At 33.1% G+C, this 13280-nt stretch overlaps 1 protein-coding gene and 1 long non-coding RNA gene across 13 annotated transcripts in view; both read right to left on the bottom strand.

Moving 5' to 3' along the window:
* Nucleotides 1-13280, bottom strand: part of ROBO2 (roundabout guidance receptor 2) — a 1648622-nt gene that overhangs the window by 775036 nt on the left and 860306 nt on the right. The window lies entirely within an intron of this gene.
* Nucleotides 1-13280, bottom strand: part of LOC112661615 (uncharacterized) — a 139237-nt gene that overhangs the window by 124507 nt on the left and 1450 nt on the right. The gene's annotated exons all lie outside the window — the stretch shown is intronic.

Consider the following 13280-nt stretch of genomic DNA (forward strand, 5'->3'; position numbering starts at 1 on the left):
TAAAGACCAAATTTTAGGGATATTGAAAAATGCAGAGGAATTCTGTTCAGGTGCACAGCAGAGTGTTAGAAATATGTGTATGGAAATCAGAAGCTCTGTCATCTGGGGTCACATGGGTCTGAGTTCAGAATATTATCCTGTATCTGGGATAGTACAAGTCTGTTTCTATCTGGTTGTTCTCTAATCCAATGGCTCATGCACAGTGCTACAAGATCTTAGTTCTCTAAAATGTTGTTTTTATGATGTTGTACACATTTCCTTTTTTTTTGGCTACCTGGTTTATATCACCCCTCCTCCGTTCCTAACCACACTCCTATGTCTATTAGAAAATTATCTCTACTCACTGTGTGTAGCCTTGTTACTGTGGAAATCCAGCTGCTTTCCTTCTACTACTGTAAGAGAAAGGATCAGAGCTTTCTACTCACCACTTAGATATAGCCAAGGAGTGGGCATGTGGTTTATATCTGACCATTGAGAGACATTTCCTTCAGGGACTTAAAATCTTGGGGGAGTGTCACCAAAAAGAAAAAAAAAAAAGCTGGAGTTGGTTTTCTTAATTAGAGAGGCCCCAAGCAAAAAAGGGGCCCCTAGTGGAATGTATTTATTATGAATGCTGTTCTATAATTCCTACTTCTTTACCTGGGGCTTCCCAAATCCTGCCCCTTTGTCTCTAAATTCCTCTTGGAATATTTGAGCTCTGATTACAATATTTCTTTTTCTTATTTTAGCAAGACTTGAACCAAAAACTCTGGAGGTGTTCAACTCCGGAACTGTGCGTGATGACATTTTCCTTCCTCAGAATTTTCAATTAGTAGATTGTCTACACAATGAAGTATTGATCCCTTCAAATCTGGATCAGTTCTATTCTCCGATATCGCCAGCTACTTTTACCAAAACAAATGCTTTACTCGAAGTGGACTGATTTATTCCCTTGTGTCTGTCTAGTGTGTGTGTGTGTTTGTGTGTGCGTGTGTGTGTGTGTGTTTATGTGTCTTTATTCCCCTGAATGGAATACCAGGTACCCATTCTTTTCTAATTTCTTCCTTTTCCCTCTTATTGGAATCTTACCTATTTTCAAAGTCCAAAGCAATTCCCCAATCCCTCTGTCTAGCCTTTTCTTTAGTATTATATCCATGATGGCATCACCTCTGTTCAAATTTTGTAGCAATCATTGCTGTGTAGCACTCACATTCAATTAGGTTTCTTAGCAATATTAACTCAATGAATTCTTATATTTTCCTGTGTGTCTTATTTCATCAACTAGTCTTTAAATTATATCATGGACGTGTCCAAGGTTTGTAGTCCCATTGAATTCCTGAAGTGCTTAACATATGTGTTCCATGAAATACTTTTATTTAATTTTCATTTTGATTCTTAACATTTAATTCCTCTTTGTGTTTGGAGAATTCTTGCTGTGAGACTTTTTCCTTTTTATATTTTCAAAAGTAATTATTTGGGTGACAATTTTCCTATGCTCTGCAATTTACATGTATTAATGATGTCATCTTTTAAAGCATTTTACATTAAGGAAAATGTAGATTGTGTACATGGTGGCTTTTAGTCACAGGAAAGCAGAATGTTCAAATATTTAAGAAATGACCTTAGTTTGGTGGTTTTATAAGCTGATAATAGCTAATGGTTATTGAACACATACCAAGTGCCACTCAGTGCACAAGGTCATACTGGGAGATACTATTTTTATCCATTATATTTACAGATGAAGAAACTGAAATTAATGATTTTGAAGTACCCATACAACAATCCCCAGCTGGTAAGGAGTAGAGTAAGAATTAAAAATACGTCTGCCTCCAGAGCCATAACACTAAAACAACAATGCCATACCAGCCCTGTTACAATTTCTGGATATAGATCAGCAAAGGATGCTTAAAATTTTTTAAAAATGAATTAAAAATGCAATGATTTAAAAACTATCCCCAGTGATTATAGAGTAACTTCATTTATGTGGTGACTTATACAATGTGATTTTGACAGGAGCTTAAAAGGATTGACTTCTCATAAGATACCATGGCAGGTCCATTATTGAATGCTCTAAAAGTCTAGAAATATCCCTTTTCAGAACATATTCTAACTACTGGAAATGCTAGACTTTCTTTTATTCCAAAAAGTATGTGGCCTTTTTATGCCAAATTCAAGAAGTATATTTAAGCTATTTTTTTGAATACTGTACAGCATGTATATCCACATTGCATTAGGTAAAAAGTATTGCTTCCTTAGTTTTAAGAATACTGCATGCATAGCGTGGAAAATCCTCCAAATTAAAGAACACTAAGGAGACAAGTCAACTAAATTCAAAGTCTGATCCTCAAGTGGATCTTAGATGGAAAAAAAATGTCATAAGATATATTATTAGGACAACAGACAGACTGTAGATACAGCCTGTATATTGGACAGTATAGCATGAATGTTAAATATCCTGAATTTGACTACCTTGTGGCTGTGAAACAGATTATACTTGTTCTTAGGAGATAACCTTTGAATTATTTAGAGAAAGAGGATATATTGTCTAAAATTTGCCATCAAATGAGTCAACAACAGTAATATATTAATAATATACATGAATAGAAGATGTTAAAATAAGCCTGGAAAAATATTAATTTGTGAGTCCAAGTGAAGGTTATATGTGAACTAACTTCACTATTTGAAGTTTTCTGTTAAGTTTGGAACTTTTAAAAATAGAAAAAGTTTATAAATAACTGTATAAAATGGTAAGAACATGTTAAAATGGTTTAGCTCTTTGGGATATAAAATATTTCTAAAATATCCCAACTCTTTTAGTATAAATACTTTTATTTATATAGATTAAATGCCGATTTAGGTAGTTGATTCTGATTATCTTCTCGTAAGTTGCTTAATGATTTATTTGAAGTCACTTAGAACAATGAATGCCTTTTAGTATATGCATTAGGTAGTATCTTAAATATTCTAAAAATCTAAAGTGTTTAAATTATGTATCAACTACAATATTTAGTGTAAAATAAGATCAATCTTCTTCAACTCACTTTTACTTGGTTTTAAAAAGTTGCTTGAGTGATAAGCTGCAGCATGGCAAACTATAGTAAAACATTGTAATAAAAATGCACTTTCCAAATGCCATGCATGTAGATGGTAATACTAACTTGGTAACATCCGACAAGAGAAAAGGCATTTTGTTGTATAATAAAACATAACATAATAAATATAATATACAATTTCACAATTAGAGTCAGATAATTGCTCTTAACAATTGATAGAACATTTTGACAGAAAATTACTAAGATTTGAATAATACTATCAGCCAAATTGATATAATTGACATTTTTAGAATACTCTACCCAAAAGCAGAATAAATATTCTTGTCAATAATATAAGGAACATTTATTGAGATAGACTATATCCTAGTTCATAGTGTATTTCTAAATAAATTCAAAAGGATTCATGACTTATACCATAATTTTTCTGACCATAATGGAATTAAATTAGAAATCAATAAAAGAAAAATATCTAGAAAATCTCCAAATATTTGGAAATTAAGTAATATACAACCCATGGATCAAGTGAAAATCAAAGGGGAAATTATAAATTATTTGGACTCTTTAAGAGAAAATACAAAGTTATGTGGATTATCTAAAAATGAAAACACAAAATACAAGTAAAAAGCTTAACAAAATGAAGCTATTAAAAACAGTCAATATTTTCTCCACCCCAAAGAATTTCTTAAATGTTTAAGACTTTACACTAACATATTAGTACTCTGTTTAAAAATAACAAGCAAAGTATTCCGTTAAGAGGATAATAGTTCACTCATAAAAGGGCCAAAGTCAGGGATGTAAGGGCTAAAGATGGTAGTGGTGGCAGAGAATTTGTTTTTAATCTAATATGGCCCTGGGAAGAATTCAATATCTGACACATAGGAAAAAATCTCATAAAATATTTAACTAGAAAAAAACAATAGAAACATTTCACGCCAAACTGAAGTAGAAGATCATATAAGATATCCCTCACTGATAGCTACTAGGATATAATGTATTAATGACATCTTCAAAGTGATTTAATCATTTATATAACAAATTATTTTGAATAGCTATATTCCTGTTCAAATAAATATTAAGCAAATACAAGTAATAATTAAAAACATTCAAATTGTACATCATTACTACTTATAAGATATAAGAAATTGTTCCTATATCTCATCTATCAAGTGGAGCAAAGCTGATTCCAGAACTAACCCTGAGTTAGTCTCATTGGTTCCAAATTCAAGAATTCCAAGTGTCTACTCATGCTTTTTCAGAAGAACTTCTCATAAGCCAAAAAGTCGAATGTTATGTGTGCTTGGTCTTGGATTTTATTATTATATTTTAAATATTTATTTATTTATTTGAGAGAGAGAGAGAGCAAGACAGAGAGCACGTGGGGAGAGGGGTAGAGGGAGAGAGAGAAAGAGAGATAAAAACATAACTTATTCTTTAGGAACCATGAATTTTCAAAAACTAGTTTAAATGAATGAAAGTGAGGAACAAAGATTAGATCTGTATTGGAAAAGCTTATCAACAGACTTGAGAAAGTACTGACGATATGGAAAACCTTGAAAAGGCCTGCATTTCATGAATAGCCCTGTATTTCAAAAAGAAATTAACATTTTAAATGCAAATTATGTGGTTATGGGAGAAATACAACTAAGAAGCATTGCAGTATTTATCAAACAAACCATATATATTAATGATCATTCTTCAACAAATAACTGCATATGTATGTTTCAATGCTTATATCTATTAATGACTTACAATGTATTATTGTGTTTATATATATATATATATGTTTGTGTGTACATTCATAGAAGCTTCTCCTTATTTTATTTTTATATTTTAAATATTTATTTATTTATTTAAGAGAAAGCAACATGGGGGAAGGGGTAGAGGGAGAGAGAGAAAGAGAGAACCTCCAGCAGACTCCCCAATGAGCATGTAGCCTGAGGCAGGGCTCAATCTCAAGACCCTAAAATCATGACCTGATCTGAAATCAGGGGTTAGATGTACACTCAACCAACTGAGCCACCCTGGCACCCCCTCCTTATTTTAAAAATGACTCACTTATATATCACATATAATGTAACACTAAAAATTTCTATTAAGCTTTACCAATATTGTTCTATTAAAAACAACAGCTTCTCAAGATTATTTTTAGAAAACTTCATGCATATTCCTAATTTTCATTGTTTCAAATAAGTTTTAAGATTTAGAAGAGATAAGTACCAGTGCTCTAAGCTTTCAAGGAAAAGTAACTTGTTTTTGTGGTCAATGTATTATGTTTCTTGAGTTTTATTTGTGCTAAGAAGCTTGTAATGTATACTGACAATCATTGTAAAAATGGTTTCTTATTATTTTTGACATATAAAACATAATTCTTTTACTTTTATAAGGATGTATAGACTTAGTTGAATATTTCCAATAAATATTAAAAATTATTTTTCACTTTTTGGTCCCTCAGAATTCTGTAAACAGCCACCACAAATTTAAACAAAATGTTATTTGTAGCTAACTAATGGGATTATCTCAATACTTTGAAGAATGGAATGCTTGGCCAATGAAGAGATTGCATGTGTTTACATATATATACAAATTTTCTCCTTGAGGAGGTCATATAATGAGCAGTGTAGACTAAATTCATAATCTGGATAAATACTATAACAAAATGCCCAATGGGTATTTGGATAGTTCTACTACAAAGAAGACAATAGTAACAATGCTACTATCTTTGGACGCCTAAATCTAGCCAGCACCAGGACATAGTGGGCACTTTCAATTAATTTTAACTAATTGAAAGAATTGGATTTAAAATTTGTGTTTTTTTGGGAGTGGGTGTGCCTGTGTGTGCATTTACAAGTATACAAGATTAAGATGAAGAGGAGAAAGAGGAAGGAAAGGAGGAGATAAGGGAGAAGGGAAGAACTGAATGGATGTATGAGAACAGAGGACCGCACCTAAGTGTCCAGGGGTACAAGTTAAGTGCAACCATGGGATGCAGATAACTTTCTTTGTGAGTTTACTTGTGGTATATTTTCAGCAGCATGTCAATGTATAATTGGCGTCTCCATTAAATGTATCCATACAACACCAATCAAGTTCTCACCTGAAGATGGTTGTTGTCTTCTCTTAACACTTATGTTTCCAGATAGCATTATGTATTTTAAATAATTTATTTCCTCATAAATATCAGACAAAACACTCTATGCCACAAACCTTAAATTTTTTTTTTTTAATTTTGCTGAAATATCTGATAAGTTGTGGTAATCATACATTACTACATACTAGCCTGTTTTGGGAGGAGGGCACTACAAGTGTGATCCTTCCAAACTTTGCCACCTGTTTCTCAATCAGCAAAAGAAGATGATAAAGGAAATTATTTTGTTGACCTATGTGACATCTTCAGACTATCTATTCAGACCTGATAGGAATTTGAAGTCACCTTCATTTTACAAATGTTGGAACTGAAATCTCAAGAGGTAAATTACTTGTTCAAGATCCCATACCTTGTAAAAGTTAAAAAGTCCCACTCATTTCTGCACTTTCTTGGCCCTGAAACTATTTTTTTAAATATTTTATTTATTTATTCATGAGAGACACACAGAGAGAGGCAGAGACACAGGCAGAGGGAGAAGCAGGCTCCATGCAGGAAGCCCAACATGGAACTCAATCCCAGACTCCGGGATCATGCCATGAGCCAAAGGCAGATGCTAAACTCTTGAGCCACCAAGGTGTTCCCTGAAACTATTTTTTTGATAAGACACTTGCATTCATGCTTTCCTGTTACATGGATTTAGGAAATATGTGCTTTCTCCCAAAAAGTGAACTTTAGTTTAGCTCTTTGTCCTTTCTGTCTGAATTTGTATGAGTCTGACTGATACATCTTTGAAAAACTACTGCTTTGATCAAGTTTTCCCTCAGATTATGACTGCTCAAATTTTATATTTCTGAAACCTATCCTTGTGCTAGAATTTGAGGTAAAATGTATCCTCACCTTAGCTATAAAATGCCCTCTAACAGTAATGTCAAAGATTTCCTTCTCAGGCAGCCATCTTGTTCTCTGCCACCTCCCTGTTTCATCTTTTCCCACTTCCACATGCACTCATACCCTGTGAACACCTGCCATAATCATTTGTACTTGTTTAGCTTTTCCTTACCTTTAATAGATTTTTCTGCCTATTTTCTACTTATCCAAATTGTATCATCCTTCCAGATCATATCAATTCCCCAATGTTTCTAGAAGCCTACCTCCACTACATCTAGTCAACAAAGACACTTTTATTTCTTGAGAGAGCATTAATCTTGTATCACCATTTTATATAGCACTTTATGATGCATTAAATGGTGGCATTTTTCAATTGTTTTATGTGTTTAGATGTTGTCTCTACAATTAAAGTTGTTAATTTCTTGAGGGCAAAGACCGAGGCTTATATAAATTCTGTAATCCTTGCCATTAATAAGTGTTCTATAACTTAATATTGATTTTAATGGAGAGCAGGAAATAGTCTGACATAATATCCAACAGTCCTCAAATGTATGCTTATTTAGAGACACATTAAATTCAAAATTAGTTCAATAAGTCTTTACCTTCTTTGGATATAATATGGAAGTACTTTAATTAATTCATTGATTTGTGTTAAATATTTTCAGTCTTATGTAGACCATTTCAGAGTGAAAGCATTAAATGAAGTCAAAGTTATTAATTAATCTTATTGGTGGTCATTGTACTTGTCTTCCCAACATTCATTTTATTAATTTCAACCTTCCTCTCATGTATAGCAATCATGTAATTTGAAAGGGATTGATTTCTTCTTTCTTCCTCCATTTCATGGATTGCTTTGACTAGTCTAAACAAATAAGTATTATTTCTGTTCCAGTAAATTCCAGTAATCTTGGCCTGAGCCAGTCAGCACGTGGTATTCCCCTGGCTACAAAGTAGGTTTTGTGTTGACCCATTCAGCACAAAATTTAGCTAATTTTGCCAAGACAAATTCTTTCCTTTATAGGTACATGATTAAGTAAGTCTTCTAAGAAGTTTAAGGCAATTTATGTTGGAATTTGTTTGAAATATAACTCAAAGCATCCTAATAATAATTCTTGTTTGTGATGCTTTAAGAGAATAATGAGAAGCTATTAATAATTTTTATCTCACATAGATATGTGTGCTAAAGAAAGGAGAAATGTTTGAAAATGGAATGATAGATAACATAAATTTTAAAAAGTGAAACAGGAACAAATGACTACAATGGTGTGCTACAATGAGTTGAGTCTTGGGGAAAAGCTGATCAATTTAATACTATAGACTTTTTAAAGGAACTTAAAATATAGGCCTCATTTTTTTCTCTCTAGAAGAAAGACATTATGTAATGTTATGCCTAAAAATATAACCCTATACAAATTCACACCTTTAGATATTCTAGTAGATTTTTCACAATAATCCATATTGTTTATGTGCTAAGCCTGCCTTGTAGATTTGTTAAAATCAGCAAATGTGTTTTCAAAGTTCTTTAAATAGATCATTGGACTTATCATACTACAAAATTGCATATTTTTAATTTGAAAATATTCATTTTATTGCATATAAAAATAGCATTGAGAGAAAGGTTATGATTTAGAAAAAAAAAAGACCCTCCCATTCCTACTAACCTACTAGGATATTTTTGACCAAGATGCTTCTAAATGTATGCAATGTCTATCTCTAGGTGTTATTTTATATATAACATGTAGCAATTGGGCTCCATATCTATTGAAGAAGACCTAAATGCACTGTGATGAGTGTTAGCAAGAATAACTATAAGATAACGAGAATAATTCTAACTGGGTTATGCCAAGGTATGACTTTTGATCTGTATTTTGGAAGTATGAGTAGAATAAGTAGGCAGAGAAGGGAAACAGCATAAGCAAAGTCATAGAGGAGAGAACATTTTTGAAAAATCTTGGACTGCCTGGAGGACGTGGGATGTGACAAAGTCCAGATTGTGGAAAATGCTAAAAATATTGTATTTTATTATGTAAGCAATAAGGAACAAACAAATGTTTTCTGAGTAGGAGATAATATTAGATATTGCTTTGGATAAAATATTCTGTTAGAGTTATGAAAGCTGGATTAGAAAAGAAAAAACATTAAGCAAGAAGAACTCTATAAAGAATTAGAATAATATCAGCAAAAACTGAGTCTAGGGAATGCAAGTAACAAATGTTTCTGAGGTGATTGACAGAACTGATAGAGGATAGTCAGTTGGGAGGATGAGGAAAGAAATGAATGTTACAATGGCTTAGGTCCACAAATATACAAATATTTCTTGCAATAACCAAGATGGTGCATACTGAAGGAAGAGCATGCATCAGGAGACAGATTGAGTTGTGGGTGTTCAGGAAACTGTTCTGGAAACCATTGGAAAAATTTATGCTGGGACTTCAGAAAAGAGAGGCCAGAACTGAAGACATAGTATCTGTGAAAGCTCCTCATTATACATGAAAATGAAGATGACTAAGGATGTTGCCATAGGAAACAAAGCATCTAAAAGGTGGTGAAGGGAAAAGAATTTGAGAAGAAACCAAGACAGGAATTGATGGAGGAGGAGAACGAGGATCAAGTGCAGGGAGAATCATGCAAAGGAGGATTTTTTAGAAGGAAAGAAGAGATGTCATGAAATGCTGCCAGGACATCAACTAAGATAAAACGTCTGAAAATACATGACTGGGTTTAGCAATAAGTAGCACTTTTGAGAGGACATTTTCAGTACTGACCGGAGAGAAAAGAAGTTTAGAGCAGGCTGCGTATGAAAGCTGAGGAAGCAGAAACTGCAAATATAGACTAAATGAGTTTGGGGGGGGCGGGGTTATGGGAAGATATGAAAAGGGAAAGTGATCTGGGAAGGCAAGATTAAGGGAGGGTCTTAATAGAAGTGTAATAGAAATTGAGACTCAGTCTTTTTGTGGGCTAAGAGGAAAAAGAGGGGATGCTGAACTAGGAGATGCATTTAGGGAAAAGTCTTAGGATGACAGGCAGTCTAGAAAAAGGTGCAAAGGAGGGGCTCAAGGGTAGTGAATTGTACAAGGGAAAAGATGATTTGTTTCTCTGCGAGAAGAGGTACCAAAAGTTCTGTATTTTGACAGGAAGGGCATGTGAAGCTTATTCAAAAGCCATTGGACTATATAAGGGTCAGGAACAATGTAGGCAATCAAGGACGATAAGCATATCAAGGTGATTGGGTATACTTAGATATATTTTGTCAGTTATGTGGAAACAGAGGTCCTATAAACATGGATTTTTGTTGTGAAAGTGAATATTTTATGATGTTTAAAAGATCCCAGGAAATGATCACCTAATAATGGGAGAGTGCCTCTAAGAACTTAATTAGTCAGTGAATTTTCAAATATAGCTCATGCCTTTTAGTAATACACACCTTGTTATGTGCTCTACTCATTTTAGTATACTAATAAGTTTTATTGTTTGTTATCCTTCCACACTGTAGAGTGAACATTAAATTAGTACTCAGAATAAATAAAAGAGAATTAGACAATTATAAATATAATTATACATTATATACTATATGTATATAATATACAATATTCTCTACATAATTATGTGTAGTTATATATACAATTACTATCCAATTATATATATATATATGTAGTGTTTAGAAGGGAGAACAGTATGAATTAAGTTGTATTAACTTAAATAATTTAACTAATTAAAATAATATTTTGATAAAACATATTATCATAAAATATAAATGATAATACATAAATAAAATAAAAATAGGAATCATTTACTGGACACCTGTGCATGTGCTGCCATTGTGCTGGACAGAGGCCTTATAGATTATTTCATTTAGTCCTCCCAGCCACTCAGTGTAATAGAAATTGAGACTCAAGGAAAGGGCTACCAATTTATCCAAATTCATAACATAATTTTACCTTTTTTCCTCATCTAGATGTGTGGAAGGGATAGAGAACAGTTTATTCTTCTATGTACATGTCTTTATTTTAAGACCTTCATCTCACAGTTTATTATTATTTGATTCAACAAATAAGTCTAATTTCTTAACGATCCTTAGTCCTTTTTCTTCCCTTTTACTTGCTCAGTACTGTCACTATATATTCTTTCAAGAATCCGTAAAGTAGTCAAATCATAGCAGTTGTAACTACAAAGGCTGAGTGTAACAATATTTTCCCTAAGCTTTCCTGTTATGAGGTAGGCAGTGAGAGTTCGTGGGTAAGACCACTAGGAAAATAGTCCACAATATTAGACAATAAAGTAATAATGAATTTGGAAGAAGTGGCTGAGTGACGTGCTCTGCAGACTAAGTACACTACTTTTATTCTGTCGAGTAGTACACTGGCTAGAGAGACTCTTTAAACTGAGTTATTAAAAGGATTTTATGATAAAAAATACTCGATGGTGACTCTGAAAACCAAAAACTCATTTAAGACTGTGCCACTAAGTGTGACCAGGGTTAAATTTCTTTAACATTCTGAGCTGCTGTTTACTCAAATATAGAAGAAAAAGTTTGTTAAACAATCTTTCTGATTCCATACAATCAATAAAACCGTAAGATAAAGCTCTATTTATAGAGAACATCCTGGGACTAGGACTTTCCTTAAACTAATGAGTTTTGGAGGAAAAACAGATGACTAACTAACTTCTCAAATGGCAAGTGATCAGAAGCCAGAAGGAAAGAGCAAAGACTTAGATGTATCCATTCATTCCTTTCTTGACATATAAAACTCTGAAATACCCTCCTAAACTCCGTTAACTGTGTAAGTCCAAAGGGGTTTTTGTTTTCCCAAGAGGAGTTAAAATAAAAATTACCACTAAATGTTTTAGGAGTTAATGTTGCTGTTCAGATATCTTCATTCAAATCTCTTGTGATTTACTGTCACAAACATTTCCTAATGATACTGGAGCAATTCTACCTAACAAACGAAAGAAAAGCCATAACCGTATATTGTCATGTGCGACAAGTTAATGTGGAGCATTTTCTCGTGTTGCCCTCTCCAAAGGTTCCAACACACAAACATCAGGCTGAGTGTATTTAAACAAGCAGTGTTTGAATTCATTCCAACCTTTCCATTTACAGCAATTTAAGACTATTTGTATTCAGGAAACAAAATAACAAGGGACAGCTGTTTCTCCACTTTGCTCTTACTTCGAGGCTATTTAAAAACACTTTGACAAGTTAAAAATGTAAAAAAGCATCATTATAATTTAGAGTAGGTGTAAGTCAGGTAAAATTATGGAGACTAGCATAAAATCAATAGTTTCCTTCTTAAACCGATTTTATTAACAGAGAACTAGCTTATATTTTGGAATACAGGCAATGGCCTAGGTATTTATATATCATATATCTTCAATCTTAAGAGATTCAAGACTGAGCCCATAGAACAGAAACTTACCCATGGGTGGTCCTACATATATCTAGTCTTATGAAGCATGCTCATATTATTATGAGCCCATACCACTCAAGCACACCATTTGATGAAGATCACTTCAATATGCATAGGCATTACCTCTGCATTCACTATCAGCATTTTGTAGTATAAAGATGTTATATGGTAATGAGTTAACTTACCCACTGATTACTGAAGTGAAATTCTGGGCTGATATGGTTTTTACAATCATAGTACTAGAGTAGTAGACAGCACTGCACCCACAACTTTAAACTGTTTTTGATGTTATTCAGCCAAACAATGGAACGAAGGATGATGTATGAGGACCTGGGGTGTGCCTTACATTATTATTCTTTCTAGATGGCAGATTGTAACACCATGCTTGGAAAATTCAAATTTTCAATGTTGGCAGGGCTATACACAACCAGAAATTTTCAAAGATGATCATAGCCTATTGGAAATCTATCTTTCAGAACTCTGCAAATGAAAAATTAGTTTGGAATCAAACTCTAAATTGCTACTTCAAAATGTGGCACTATTACAGCTACTTAAGAGAAAAAAAAAAAAAAACAAACCCACTGATTGAATGTGCCTAAAAGAATGCTTCTGATTAAAAAAAAAATAATCAACAGATTTTTCCTGCTTCCTAGGATGTGTGAGTGTTGCTTCTTTTCTTGAGATGCCACATATGAATATTAACAAAAGAACAGTATGCACAGGAGAAATGCTTTTTTTGTAAACTCAATGGGATGAATGTTAACAGTTTTAGGAATATGTTATGGTAAGGGGGTAAGGGGGGAGGTGTCCATATGCATGTGATTATTTTTAGGTAAGTAAATTACCTTCCAAGGGAGCCAGATGGCT

Source organism: Canis lupus, chromosome 31 (genome assembly GCF_003254725.2).
Source record: "Canis lupus dingo isolate Sandy chromosome 31, ASM325472v2, whole genome shotgun sequence".
Classification (NCBI taxonomy): Eukaryota; Metazoa; Chordata; class Mammalia; order Carnivora; family Canidae; genus Canis; species Canis lupus.